At 39.3% G+C, this 12,776-nt stretch overlaps 1 long non-coding RNA gene across 1 annotated transcript; it reads right to left on the bottom strand.

Annotated features, from left to right (window-relative positions):
• Positions 1 to 466: 466 nt before the first annotated feature.
• Positions 467 to 2,707, bottom strand: LOC148115071 (uncharacterized). The gene is made up of 2 exons (XR_015731881.1): positions 2,513 to 2,707; positions 467 to 931 (listed from the first exon to the last, which is right to left on the bottom strand). It is a non-coding gene; the product is annotated as an uncharacterized LOC148115071 (long non-coding RNA).
• Positions 2,708 to 12,776: the final 10,069 nt, after the last annotated feature.

The following is a 12,776-nucleotide window of genomic DNA, read 5'->3' as shown; positions in this document are numbered from 1 at the left end:
TCTTTTTTTTCTTTCTTTTTTTTTTAAAAGAGGTAAATGGATAAATTTGGAAGAAAATTGGTTGAGGGAATGTGAGTAATTGTATTTACTTTATACCAGATCAAATCCTTGCTCTAAAAAGATGTATTTTATGTTTCATGTTTTAAAAAATAAAAAAACTTTTCAAAAAAAAAAAAGATGGAGACATTTTTTAGAAGCCTACTAAGGGCAATGATATTCTATATGGAAAGCAGAACTTCTATATCCACTGGCACTGTTGCTTGATTTTATGGGAACTGGAATCTTAGTGGCATATGGAAGATCATAGTTACCACACCTAATTTAGAATAAACGTCTACTTTCCATACTGAACATAGCTTCCTAAATTGCATTTTCTAGCAAGAGAGAGTGGTGAAAAGACTGAGGATATCTGTGTCAGGGTTCCAAGTAATACACCCATAGCAAACAGAACTCTCAGGCAAGTAGGTTCCTCAAAGAACAGGTTTATTAGATATATCATATTGGCACAGACTGGTGAAAACTGACTCTAAAAGTTCCCGTGGTTTTCACCTAATTAAAAGTAAAAGTTTTTCCCCCTTTTCCAAACAATCAGTCACATGATCCAATCAAGGTGCTGTCCAGTTGCTTGGAAACTTCTCTCCTCCTCTCTTCAGCCACCTGTGGGAATGTCCTTGGTTCTCAGGAGAAACTATTTTGTTTTGGCTACAAAACTCCAACTATCTCTATTCCCCCCCTCCCTATCCCTCAGCACCATTGTGGCAACACTGAAGCCTCCAAGATGGCCTCAGTCAGGCCAGCTTCAGAGTTGACAATCTGTGGGAGAGCTCTTTTACATGATGCTGGATTCTCTTTATAGGCTTTTAGTTTGGATGACGTCATCTCTTCTGATACTTTTATTTAAGAGATTTGATTCCTCTATGATCTTTGAGGCCTAGAGTACACAAAAATAATGCATCAAAAAGAGGAAGTGTGGAATATTTTAAAATAATATTAATAATAATAAATAGACAAGCACCTGCCATATAACAACCCAGCCTTAACAATTGTCGATAAGAAAGACAAAAATGTCTGGATACCTGGAGGCAGCAGAATAGAAGGTAAAAAATTGGAAAAAATCATAAAATAGAAAGACCTGCAAATAGAACTAGAATGACTGCGGCTAAAGAAAGCAAAGATAGTATCCATAGTATTAGGTGCTCTGGGTGCAATCTCAAAACATCTGGAGCATCACTTGAACACCAAAGGCATTGATGAAATCATCATCAGTCAATTGCAATGGGCAGCTGTTCTTGGAACACCTTGCATCCTGCTGTAATGGTACTTTGGACACCATCAAATAACTATAACTGCCTATCTTAGGGCCTTGGGAAATGGACAAAAATGCCAAATCCAGTCTAAACACTTGGCTGACTGTGTGACCCTCCATAATAACATATGTTTCTAAATCTGACACTGCCTCCCTCTCCTACTTGCTTATCTTTAATGTCTGAAGATTTTAAAAGAAACTTCTGCTTTAAGGAAGTCTTTGGCTTTTCCTGTTTTGGCATGATTTTTAAACAGCTAATTTATAAAACTCTGTCTGCTCCAGGGGCAAGATTTTATGCTGAAGATTTGGATTGTAAAGGTTTTTGTCATCTAAATAATTTCATATTATAAGAAATGTTTTTGTTTCTTTTCTCTTAAAAAGATGCTATCAGTGTTTAGAATTCCCAGCTAGAGCTGGACACAATGATTTTGGCAACAGAATTGAGATTGGAAGCAAATTCTTTTATGCGGCTTAGAACCCCTGAAGGGCTGAGAACATTTCAATGTGACTGGCTATGATCAGTGCCTGTGTTCCCATTGCAGAGTTTGAGGAGGGGGTTGCATTGCAGTAATTATGCTCAATTATCCCCAGCTGGAGCCATGTCCCTTGAGGTCCATTACCCGCTGGTAGCGTGCTGAAAATGCTGTGGTGAGTGCTGAGTCAGCTTAAAAATCAGACTCATGATGCAAGCTCATTCATCGTATGCCCTAATCACTCTACTCTGCTATCATCAGCAAAATTGTGACCTGGGTCACAATTAGAAGAAAAAAGCATATGAGTCTGAGCATGTTGGGGACAGGGGGAAGTTTCAACTCTTAGGACTCTTTTCTGTCTGTGAGATTTTGGCCTATGATCCAAAGTGGATCATTGGTCATCCCTGCTAAACCACAAGAGACATGTTAACCTTTTCAATCTTGTGGACACTGGTGGGAGATTCATATAATTCCTCAAAATTTACATCTTGGGGATATTCAAGAACAGTGTAGAATTTGTAGTGCCAGGAGGCTGCTTATGGTACTCCAATATTAATCCTAGCTGTACAGTTTCCTCCTTAATATCTGTAGAGCAGGGGTGTCAAACCTGCAGCGTCATGGCATCGGTGCAGTGGTGGGTTCCTCCCGGTTCCACCGAGCCAGTAGCGGTGACAATATGACATCACTGAACCAGTTCTGCCCCACCCCACCCCGCCCCCCACGTTATTCTTACCTTTTATTTGGGCCCACCCCCAATCTATTGCTGCCTCCTGAGTCCCAGCTGATCTGCTAGAAGGAAAAAAGCTGTTTAAACTCTTGCTGCGGGGCTTCAAAGGGCTGCCCTACAGATGATCAGTGTTAAAAGGCAGTGTGCTGGTAGACTGGTGCCTCCAAAAACAAATGAGTAGACCGGTGCCTGCAAAAACAAATGAGTAGACCAGTGCCTGCAAAAATAAATGAATAGACCAATGCCTGCAAAAACAAATGAGTAGACTGGTACAGCTCTGCAAGCAGTTAAAAGCCTGGTAGACCAATACCTCTGCTAAATCCTAAAGAATTGTCACATGACTATTATTATTATTATTATTATTATTATTATTATTATTATTATTATTTGAATTTATATACCGCCCTACTCCCGAAGGACTCAGGCCGGTGAACAGCCAGATAAAATACATATAATACAAATGTTAAAAAAGCATTAAAATACAATTAAATAATTTGGCCCGGAAAACGAAATTTAAAACACCCCAAATTCTTAAGACAAATTTAAAATTAAAGAATTTTAAAAGTTTAAAAGTTTAAAAGAGAGGTTAGGCCAGGCCGGCCTGCTGGAAAAGAAATGTTTTGATGGCACGGCGAAAAGTGCGCAGGTCCAGGATCCTCCGTATCTCCGGGGGGAGCTCGTTCCAGATGGCCACACCATCAAGCCACACCCACAAAATAAGCCACGCCCACAGAACTGGTAGTAAAAAAAATTAGAACCCACCCCTGGCCATGTGACATATCATGACTTCCCCCCTTCACTAAACCGGGCATGGGCGTGGCCAGCATGTGATGCATCTGTAGAGATTCTCAGTTATCCAGGTCATAGTTGTCCCAAAGGTGCTTTTTCAGGAGGCAACTGAATTTTCTTTTTTTCTTCACCGTTCTTTACTGCTTCTTCATCTCTGACAGGATAGTGCCCAAATGGAAGGGTTTATATTCCTTGCAGAAAGCAGGTAATTTGCATCCTTTTAGAGGGTCACTATTAGAGCTGAAGAAGCTTCTTGGATGAGAAGTGAAGTGTCTTCAAAAGAAAAAACAAGAAAGTCCAGTTGCCTCTTGAAAAAGCACCTTTGGGATTTCCTCCTTAATCCAAATATGGGGTCTTCGCATGTTTCTTACTTTCATATTAAACTGAGATGGATTGGGAGACTTACGATGATGGAGAGCTCATAATCTGTTCAGCCAGGACAATGTTCATATCAATAGGCTTATGCAGGCAAAGCTAGAAAATGTGAGCTTTACTGCTTTTCCAGACCTTTGCACAGTTCTATCGGTGGAATAAATCCACATTTCCCTGCCATAAGAAGAATGTGGGCTAAACCATTCACATTCCTTACCTGCCCAGTTTTTCACTGACTGTTCATGCTGGCAAAGAGGAAATGTTGTGACAGATGGCTACGTCTGCCCTCCCCTTTTGTAGGTTTGAAGTCCTATTTTTCTTGATCGTTTTGTAACGCAATCAGGACGTGCAGAATGGCATGCAGAGCTGGGGAAAATCCCAAACAGACCATGCTGCTTAATAATATCTGTTAATATCTCTACCCAGCCCTGACCCACCATCAGGCCTTTGGACCAGGAAATATTTAAGAGCAATCCACAATCTTGCCTTCTAGCTAATTCTGCTTGAGGAGGTTCTTGCTTTCCTATTCAAACGCGAATTTTACTTTTGTACCATTCATTTAGGCTAGGTCCGTGCATCCGAAGGGACAAAGGGCAGTTTAAAAATATTTCTTGCATAATAGCAATTCTATGAAAGGAGATACAGACTTTGCCCTAAAGCCCTGGCCTGGTGGCATCCTTGTAGAAGAAAAGAACTTGAGACAGCAGCTTAATTTGTGAACTGGCAAGATGCCCATTTTAGGACAAGCGAGTCTTTCTGACTGAGCAGGCGTTTCCTATGGCGCACATTACTGCTGAAGGCAGTTGGAGACAGATGAGATACATATATTGTGCGTGTGTGTATGCTGCGCTGTGTTGTGTTTTTAAAAGGCTATTTTTTGTATCAATAATGCCTTTTGTGTAAAAAAAAATCCTTCTGCATAAGAAACATTCATAGCACAGACAAAGTCCCAGCCTAATTTTTGCAGCTTCTGGACCTTCTTTGGATTCCAATGGCTGAAAATAGATGGTAGGATTTTTATTTATTTATATTTTGCAAGAGGATATATACAAAAAACTGCAGGATAGGTCCAAAAGCAAAGAAAAGTAGAAACAAACAGAATCGGCCAGACTTCAAAAATATTCTACTCAAATGCAAGGAAACATATAACCTGGTTCCACCCATTTACAGCATTACTTCATATCCATGCCAACCCTTAAGTGCCTCACTGCGCGTTTCAGAAGGCCACCGGTGTTACTTTGGGCAGTAATAGCAACAAAGAATTTGCAATGCCTGAAAGGCTGTGTTTCCTATTTCAAATTACTAAGAGAACAGTTATATTACAAGGACAGATTTTTCGAGTGTGCTGACAGACAACTCTCTTTAGACCTGCTTTCTCTGTCTCTTTCCATTTCATTTTTAGATCCTTAAAAATGGGAAGACATCAGGGGTGGGTTTTACTTACTTTTATTACCGGTTCGCAACGGGGCCATGCGTGCTCGCTTTGCTCATGCGCACGCGCACACGCGCTCTTCTGCGCATGCACAGAAGCATTTTGATGACATCGGGGTCGGTGGGAGGAGCCTCCCATTGGTTTTACTACAGGTTCTATAGAACTGGTGCGAACCGAGGGCAACCCACGACTGGAAGACATGATGCTGCAAAGCAGAACAGTAGCCTGGACTCTTGTTTTTATTCTGAGAATGCCTTGGATCCAATAACATCTGTAGCTGCAATGCCACAATTCAAATCCTTCTCCTGCTGGGATCCCAATGCCATACAGGAAGTCATCGACTTACAGCCATTCATATAGCAATGGTTCAAATGTGAAAACGGCACTGAAAAGAGTGATTTATGACTGGCTTTCACACTTAAAACTGTCACAGCATGGTCATGTGATCCAAATTTAGGAGTTTGCAACTGGCTTGTATTTACAACATTTACAGTGTCCCAGGGACCATGTTATTCACCATTTGCAGCCTTCCCACTTGGCTTCTGGCAAGCAAAGTCAATGGGGGAAGTTGGATTTGCTTAATGACCATGTTATTCACTTAACAACGGTGACAAAAAAGTCTTAAAATCAGGCACAATTTACTTAGCAAATGCCTTGCTTAGTCAGTTACGGTCATAAGTCAAGAACCACCTGTGTTCACCATTTTGCAGATTTTTACTCCTCCAGCAGACGCCGCTACATAGGCAATGTTAGAAAATAAAAGTAGCAGGTGGTTTTGTTTGGAATGATGTGCTAGACTTCTCCCCGCAGAAACTGGAACTAAAAAACTTGCAGGCAACAGACTCAAGGACATAGCTTACTGATAAGTATGTTTATTTCAAGACTAAAGAAACTGTTAAGAAAGAATTCCAGCAACTGTCAGGTCTAAAAATTCAGGTCCTATTTATAGGAGAAGCAAAGTTCAGTTCTTGAAGCTTTTCCTTCTGCCCACAGACTGCAATGGATTGGGGCCACCTGCGCCCTCGTCATGGAATGGACTTGTCTGATCTCAGAGTGCTGATTTCTGGCTGTGAAAGAACTCGCCCTTGACTATAGATGCCTGCCTACCTTCCCAGAAAATCAACAATGATAAAGGTTAATGCTAGTTTGCCTTCTGGAGATACAGGTTTTCTGACTGACTGGGTCACGGTGGCAGCTCATTTTACTCTCCCAATGATAAATGTGCCACTAGCCTCCGTTATTCCCAGGGGTGTCTGCAGAGAGGGGTTAAAAAATGGTGACCAGAATCATGCAATTAAATTCCTCCCCCCCCCTTTTTTTTAAAATGAGAAATGCAACATAAAGATGGAGCTGGACTTTGCCTTCATGCCTTTGGCTCTATTTTTTAATTCTTTGAATCCTTGCTGCAGATACTCCTGCTTGCCCCTGACCTATCACTGCAAATAAAGACAGTTAATAAGTGGTGGAGGACATTAGGAAAGACTATGCATAAGAGTTGGGAGTGGAGGGGTTCGCTATGAATTTGAAGAGGTGATGGAATTCTTTCATTATCCTGGCAGCAATCCATCCCAAACTACATCCAATGTGCTGGCAGGATGCACATTTAGCTTGGGGATGTGACATATACGATTTATAAATGGATAAGGAAACACTGAATGGAACGCGGTGACTCAGTGGCTAAGACGCTGAGCTTGTTGATTGAAAGGTCGGCAGTTCAGCGGTTCGAATCCCTACGTGCCACGTAACGGGGTGAGCTTCCATTACTTGTCCCAGCTTCTGCCAACCTAGCAGTTCGAAAACTAGTAAAAAATGCAAGTAGAAAAATAGGGATCACCTTTGGTGGGAAGGTAACAGCGTTCTGTGCGCCTTTGGCATTTAGTCATGCTGGCCACATGACCACCGACATGTCTTTGGACAGCGCTGGCTCTTCGGCTTTGAAACGGAGATGAGCACCACCCTGTAGAGTCAGGAACGACTAGCACATATGTGCGAGGGGAACCTTTTAATAAGGTTCTTTTATAAGGAAGCTTTCATAGGGACCTCAGAATTCCAGATATCCACATGGCCTCAGGAAGATGGGAAATATTAATGTACCTCTCCCACAATTTCACCTTAATACCAGCACTATAGCCCTGTATTTTGAAAAGCAGACAACTGGATACAGTCTGCAGACTTGATCCACCCTAGGAAACTAAGGGTGATAGAACTAAGCGCAAGTACAACTATACTGCTTCTACCCATTCTGACAGATAGTCAGTTTAGTATTTTTAAATTCACTGAAATATATACAGGCTGCAACATATGCATGTCCCATTTAAATAAAACTTGCTTTGCAGGCCTGGTGAATCACCTCCTGCAGGCAACCTGAGAGACATGTTCTTCTCTTATTAAACTGCTAAGTCGATAGTCACATCATTGCTGCATGGAAGATCAGATAAAAGTTTGATTTTTTTCCCCTTCCAGGCAAAAGAGCTCTCTCAGATGCACCATCCATTTTGACAATTTCTGTTTCCTTTTCAACAATAACTTGCATATTTAAGCATACTTCAGCAATGGTAGTACAGAGCCATTTCTACACTGTTGTTCATTGAGTAGCAAGCCACTTTTGCCTTAAACCACTGTGTTTCACAGCAGTGACCTCCTGGTGTGTCCTAGCTCCTATTATCTCTAGCTAGCAGGGGCTACATATCTAGAAAACTCCAAACACCAAATCCAGTGAGGTTCAAATAGAAGTTTAAGATCCACTCTCTGAGATTCAATCAATATCTGCTTGGATTCATTGTCAGCATTTAGTGTAAGACGATGATAACTCAGGTGTCAACAGTAAATAAAAAAGCATCCCATATAATTCAACCTGAAATAATCTTTGGTATATTTTAATCATAGATTATCTTAATGTAACCAGCAATTAATGCTACGTATATTCTTGGTAGTTTAATTTTGTTGCTAGTTTTATTTCTATGCTATATTGCTGTACTTTGTTTTTTTTAAAAAAAATCTAAACCACCTTGAAATTTTTTATTTATTGGGTATTAGATAAATATTAACAATGTAAAATGAAGCAATAGCTTTATAAATTTAAAACAAATTAATGTCATAGACACAAAAATGGAGCTAGCCCTGTTTTTCCTGAGTTGGGATAGAACTTAATACCTCGCCTGTTTGATGGAAAAACACTGAAGGAAAAATAGTTCAAAATATTGATCCAAAATAAAATTCAGTCAATTGACAAAACACTTGGTGTAATGTGTTCCTTAGCTTCACCAGAATCAGAAAAGGATTCATTGGAATTCATTCATTCATTCATTGGAATTCATTCATTCATTCATTCATTCATTCATTCATTCATTCATTCATCAGATTTCCAGGCTACCCATTTCCAGAGAGACTCTGGGCAGTTTCACAGCTAAAACAGATTGAAACAATACCAAATAAGAAAAGAATAGCTGTCATTGAGAAAAAACAAATAAAAACACTCACTCCATCCAAAAAATAGAGGGCTCCAATAACACACTAACCAAGACCTGGGAGTGGGGGTGGGGAAAGGCAGGTTTCTAAGGCTTGTTTAAAGGACGTAGGGTGGGATTCAAACACATTTTTGGGAGGACACTGTTTAGAAGTGCAGCAACGGAGAAGGCTCACATCTAGCTTATACTGTGGAAGGAGATCCCTGTATTCCTGGAGATGCAGCTCTGCAGCATTGGAAAGTCTGAATTCTTGTGAATTCAATCAATATGAAGGAGACATTCTTGTAAGAAGTTTAATGTGAATGCATCAAGATTACAAAACATTTTTAATAGTAAGTCTTTAACTGACTTCTCCCAGATGCAGGGCCAGGAAATTATACGAGACCGCTAGAACTTCATGAGTTGCATGAAGTTGGTGCCTGACACAATATGTTCTACTTTACACTGTTTTATTTTTGTCCTATATTGGTTTTTTTAACTCATTAGTGCCCACAATTGCTTTGCAAGCAGGCAGCTAAAATAAAATAAAATAAAATAAAATCTGTCCCACTATGATGAGCAGCAATCCATACCGATCAATGTACCATCTCTAGCATTTAGGAAACTGTCCTAGTGAGCCCAGTGTAGCTTACGCTGGTTGGCTGCAGCTGTCTGGGTGCCAGGCTGGAGTGTTTTTTAAAAAAATCCTCTCTGGACAGAGTTCAGCTTTGGCCTGGAACTTTCTCCATGCAAAAAGGGTGCTTTAATACCAAGAGCCAGCCTTTGGGGGATACTTAGAATAACAGAGTTGGAAGGGACCTTGGAGGTCTTCTAGTCCAACCCCCTGCTTAGGCAGGAAACCCTATACCACTTCAGACAAATGGTTATCCAACATCTTCTTAAAAACGTCCAGTGTTGGAGCATTTACAACTTCTGGAGGCAAGTTGTTCCACTGATTAATTGTTCTGTCAGGAAATTTCTCCTTAGTTCTAAGTTGCTTCTCTCCTTGATTAGTTTCCACCCATTGCTTCTTGTCCTGCCCTGAGGTGCTTTGGAGAATAGCTTGACTCCCTCTTCTTTGTGGCAACCCCTGAGATATTGGAACACTGCTATCATGTCACCTCTTCTTTTCATCAAACTAGACATACCCATTTATCTCATAAATTATTATTTATATCATAAATAATAATTATAAATATAAATATTATTATTTATATCATACATTATTATTTATAAAATAAATAAAATGTATTTTATTTACTAATTATACTAAATAAAATTTATTTTTACTGGCTAATCAGACTGAATAAATGCCACCAGTGGTGTTTCACTATTTGGAAGTCAGGCATAAGGAGTATTTCTGACTCCAAGAAGGGAAAAGGGTGAAAGAGCACAGCACATTAATCACTGTCTCAGATAATCCAAGTGAATATCTTACTGTCTAATTATATTCAATCTTTTAGAACTGAATGGCTGCCCCAGGGTAGGTTCTTTGTTTAGTGTCTTACAAAGTAATCCATTTGTGAACTAAAAGACTTTACTGTTGTATGCCCTGAATGGAGTCCAGCTTAATTCCCAGTTTTCCAAAAATGATTCAGAGTTCATAACACTGACTGGAAAAATTAGGTTCGTTATCATGAGTTAGTTTTATCACTTGAAAAGAGATCTTTGGACTTTATACAACTTCTAGTTTATTTTATCAATATATTATACCCTGGCATAGACCATTTTTTCAAGCTTCAAACAAATGTCCTTTATATGAATTTTTGTTTTATCTTTAATAGACAAGGGTGGTTTGTTTCAGGCTACTCCACCCATTTTTATTTTTATTTTTGTTTCTAGAAAAATACATTCAAAAAGAGTTAACTGAATTCTCATTATTGTTAACTATTGCAACAGACAAATCAGCCTGTTTAAGGTAAGTATCACTGTTGAACAAAGACAGTAACTGGAAAGCTTGCTTTACAGTGGGACTATCAGTGCTATTTTCCAAATTGGATCCTTCAACTAGGAAAATGATTGTTTGGTTCCTTTAGTGAAGGAGATTCTAGAAGACTGGATTTTCTGCATTCCAACTTGCCTGGTTATCAGGACTCTTGATTTTCTAAAGTTGAATATTTCATTTGTAAACTACATGCAGCTTTAAGCAATGCAATGCTCCACTTTCTTGGTCACATTGAGATATTAACCCATGGAATGTGCTCTGTAGGGCAACCCGGGGGTCAGTAACTGAGGCGAGACCAGGTAAAGTCAAACAGGAACGTTTATTACTAACAGAACAGCTAGAGAGAAACAGAGCAAAGAGCTAGGCATTTGACAGCTATTTATACCATAGCTGTCAAACCAACAACCAATAAGGATTTAGTATTCTCCCGCCGGCTGGATGGTGCGTCTTAGCCAATCAGGGCCACGCGTTGTAAGTGCGAGGACTTCATCGTAAGTGCGAGGACCTCATCGTAAGAGCGAGGATTCAACAGAATGTATATTGTGAACAAATAGAAGAACAATTTTTAAGCTTTCCAGAGTCCACTGGAGTGGGCAGTTACAGTAGTGGCCAAAATTTTGGAAACCTTTTGGGAAAAGTGTATTTTCTAAAACTAGCTAATAACACCACTTTTTTTGGAGTAGTAGTACCAGTGGTGGGATTCAGCCAGTTCGCACCACTTCGGGAGAACTGGTTGTTAACTTGCTGAACAGTTTGGCAAACTGATTGTTGAAAGAAATCATTAGGGCAGAGAACCAGTTGTTAAATTACTTGAATCCCACCACTGAGTAGTACCATAAAATTATATATCAATGGAAAGATAATTTAATCAAGAATGTAATGCAATAACTTTTATGAAGGATTTGCTATTAGAAGATCAGTTATAGTATAAAGAAGAAAAGTAAAACATGTAGAAAAAATGAGATATACAAAAATTATCACGTCTGTTAATACTTGGGTAACCTTTAGCATGAATTATGGCCTTACAACGTCTTCCCATGGAGTGAACCAAGTCTTTTAGTTCTACAGCTGTTATAATGTGAAAACAAGATTGAATGATTGCTTTTATTAACTGGGCTTTATTGCTGGATTGCTTCTGACTAACAAGTTTCTTTAGTTGGTTCCATAGATTTTCAATTGGGTTAAGGTCTGGGCTATTCCCAGGCCATTCTAGCAGCGGACTATGATTATCTTGAAACTCCAAAAAAAAAAAGTGGTGTTATTAGCCATCCAAAATACACTTTTCCCAAAAGATTTCCACAAGTTTGGCAACTACTGTTTATTAAATTTGATTAATACAGTGGAATATAGGATGGATAAATTTCTCTAGCCCTACTCCCTCAGCCCTCAGGCATTTGCTGATGATTCTTAAGCACTTTTCTCCCACTGGATTTGTCATTTCAGGGAGCAGCACTTCTCATTCCACATCAACCAACTGTTCTTCCACATCTGTCCAATGTAGTCAGTCCTGGGGAAGATCTTTAAAAAGTTTTCATAATAGTTCCGTTTTAAAAATAGGGCAGCATGGAACAACACATTTATATTTTTAACAAATCTATTTCAACTGCTGCTTTCTCTTTAAGTTTATTTAAGCACTCAAGCTCTTTTTCTAGAGAAAAAATTACTCCAAGCCCAAACATGGACTGGGACACAAAGTATGGGCCAGCGTTTATCATGATAGATGGACTGATAGTTTTCATTCTAGACAAGGAGACTACTATTAAAATGCTATTTTATTTCTACTATTAAAATGTTATTTCACCATGTCAGGCTTCCCCATGAGAGGTGGTATTCAGCAAGTTCTGACCAGTTCTATAGAACCGGCAGTGGAAATTTTGAGTAGTTCAGAGAACCGGTAAAAACCACCTCTGACTGGCCCCACCCCCATCTCCATTTCAAGGCCATTGAGCCAGCGCTGTCTGAAGATGTTTCTGCAGTCATGTGACCAGCATGACATCATAGAGTGCTGTAATGTAATCAAATATACTAATCGTTGTACTAATAGTAACTAGCATAATAATATAGTAATAATAGCAACATAATATAGGATAAAGGTAATAAATTGGTAAATTTCACATTTCACGTATATTTTGTTTTGTTTTTTCAAAATAAAACAAATTCCTAATCCTTAGAGGGATATATATATATATATATATATATATATATATAAAAATGTCACACCCGTGGTGAATGGGGATGGGATCTGTGAACTGTGTGCAACTGTTGGCTTGGGTAGGAATAGATGGG

This window comes from Pantherophis guttatus, chromosome 2 (assembly GCF_059756535.1).
Source record: "Pantherophis guttatus breed Tessera chromosome 2, ASM5975653v1, whole genome shotgun sequence".
Lineage (NCBI taxonomy): Eukaryota > Metazoa > Chordata > Lepidosauria > Squamata > Colubridae > Pantherophis > Pantherophis guttatus.
This window is presented reverse-complemented; position numbering and strand designations above follow the sequence as displayed.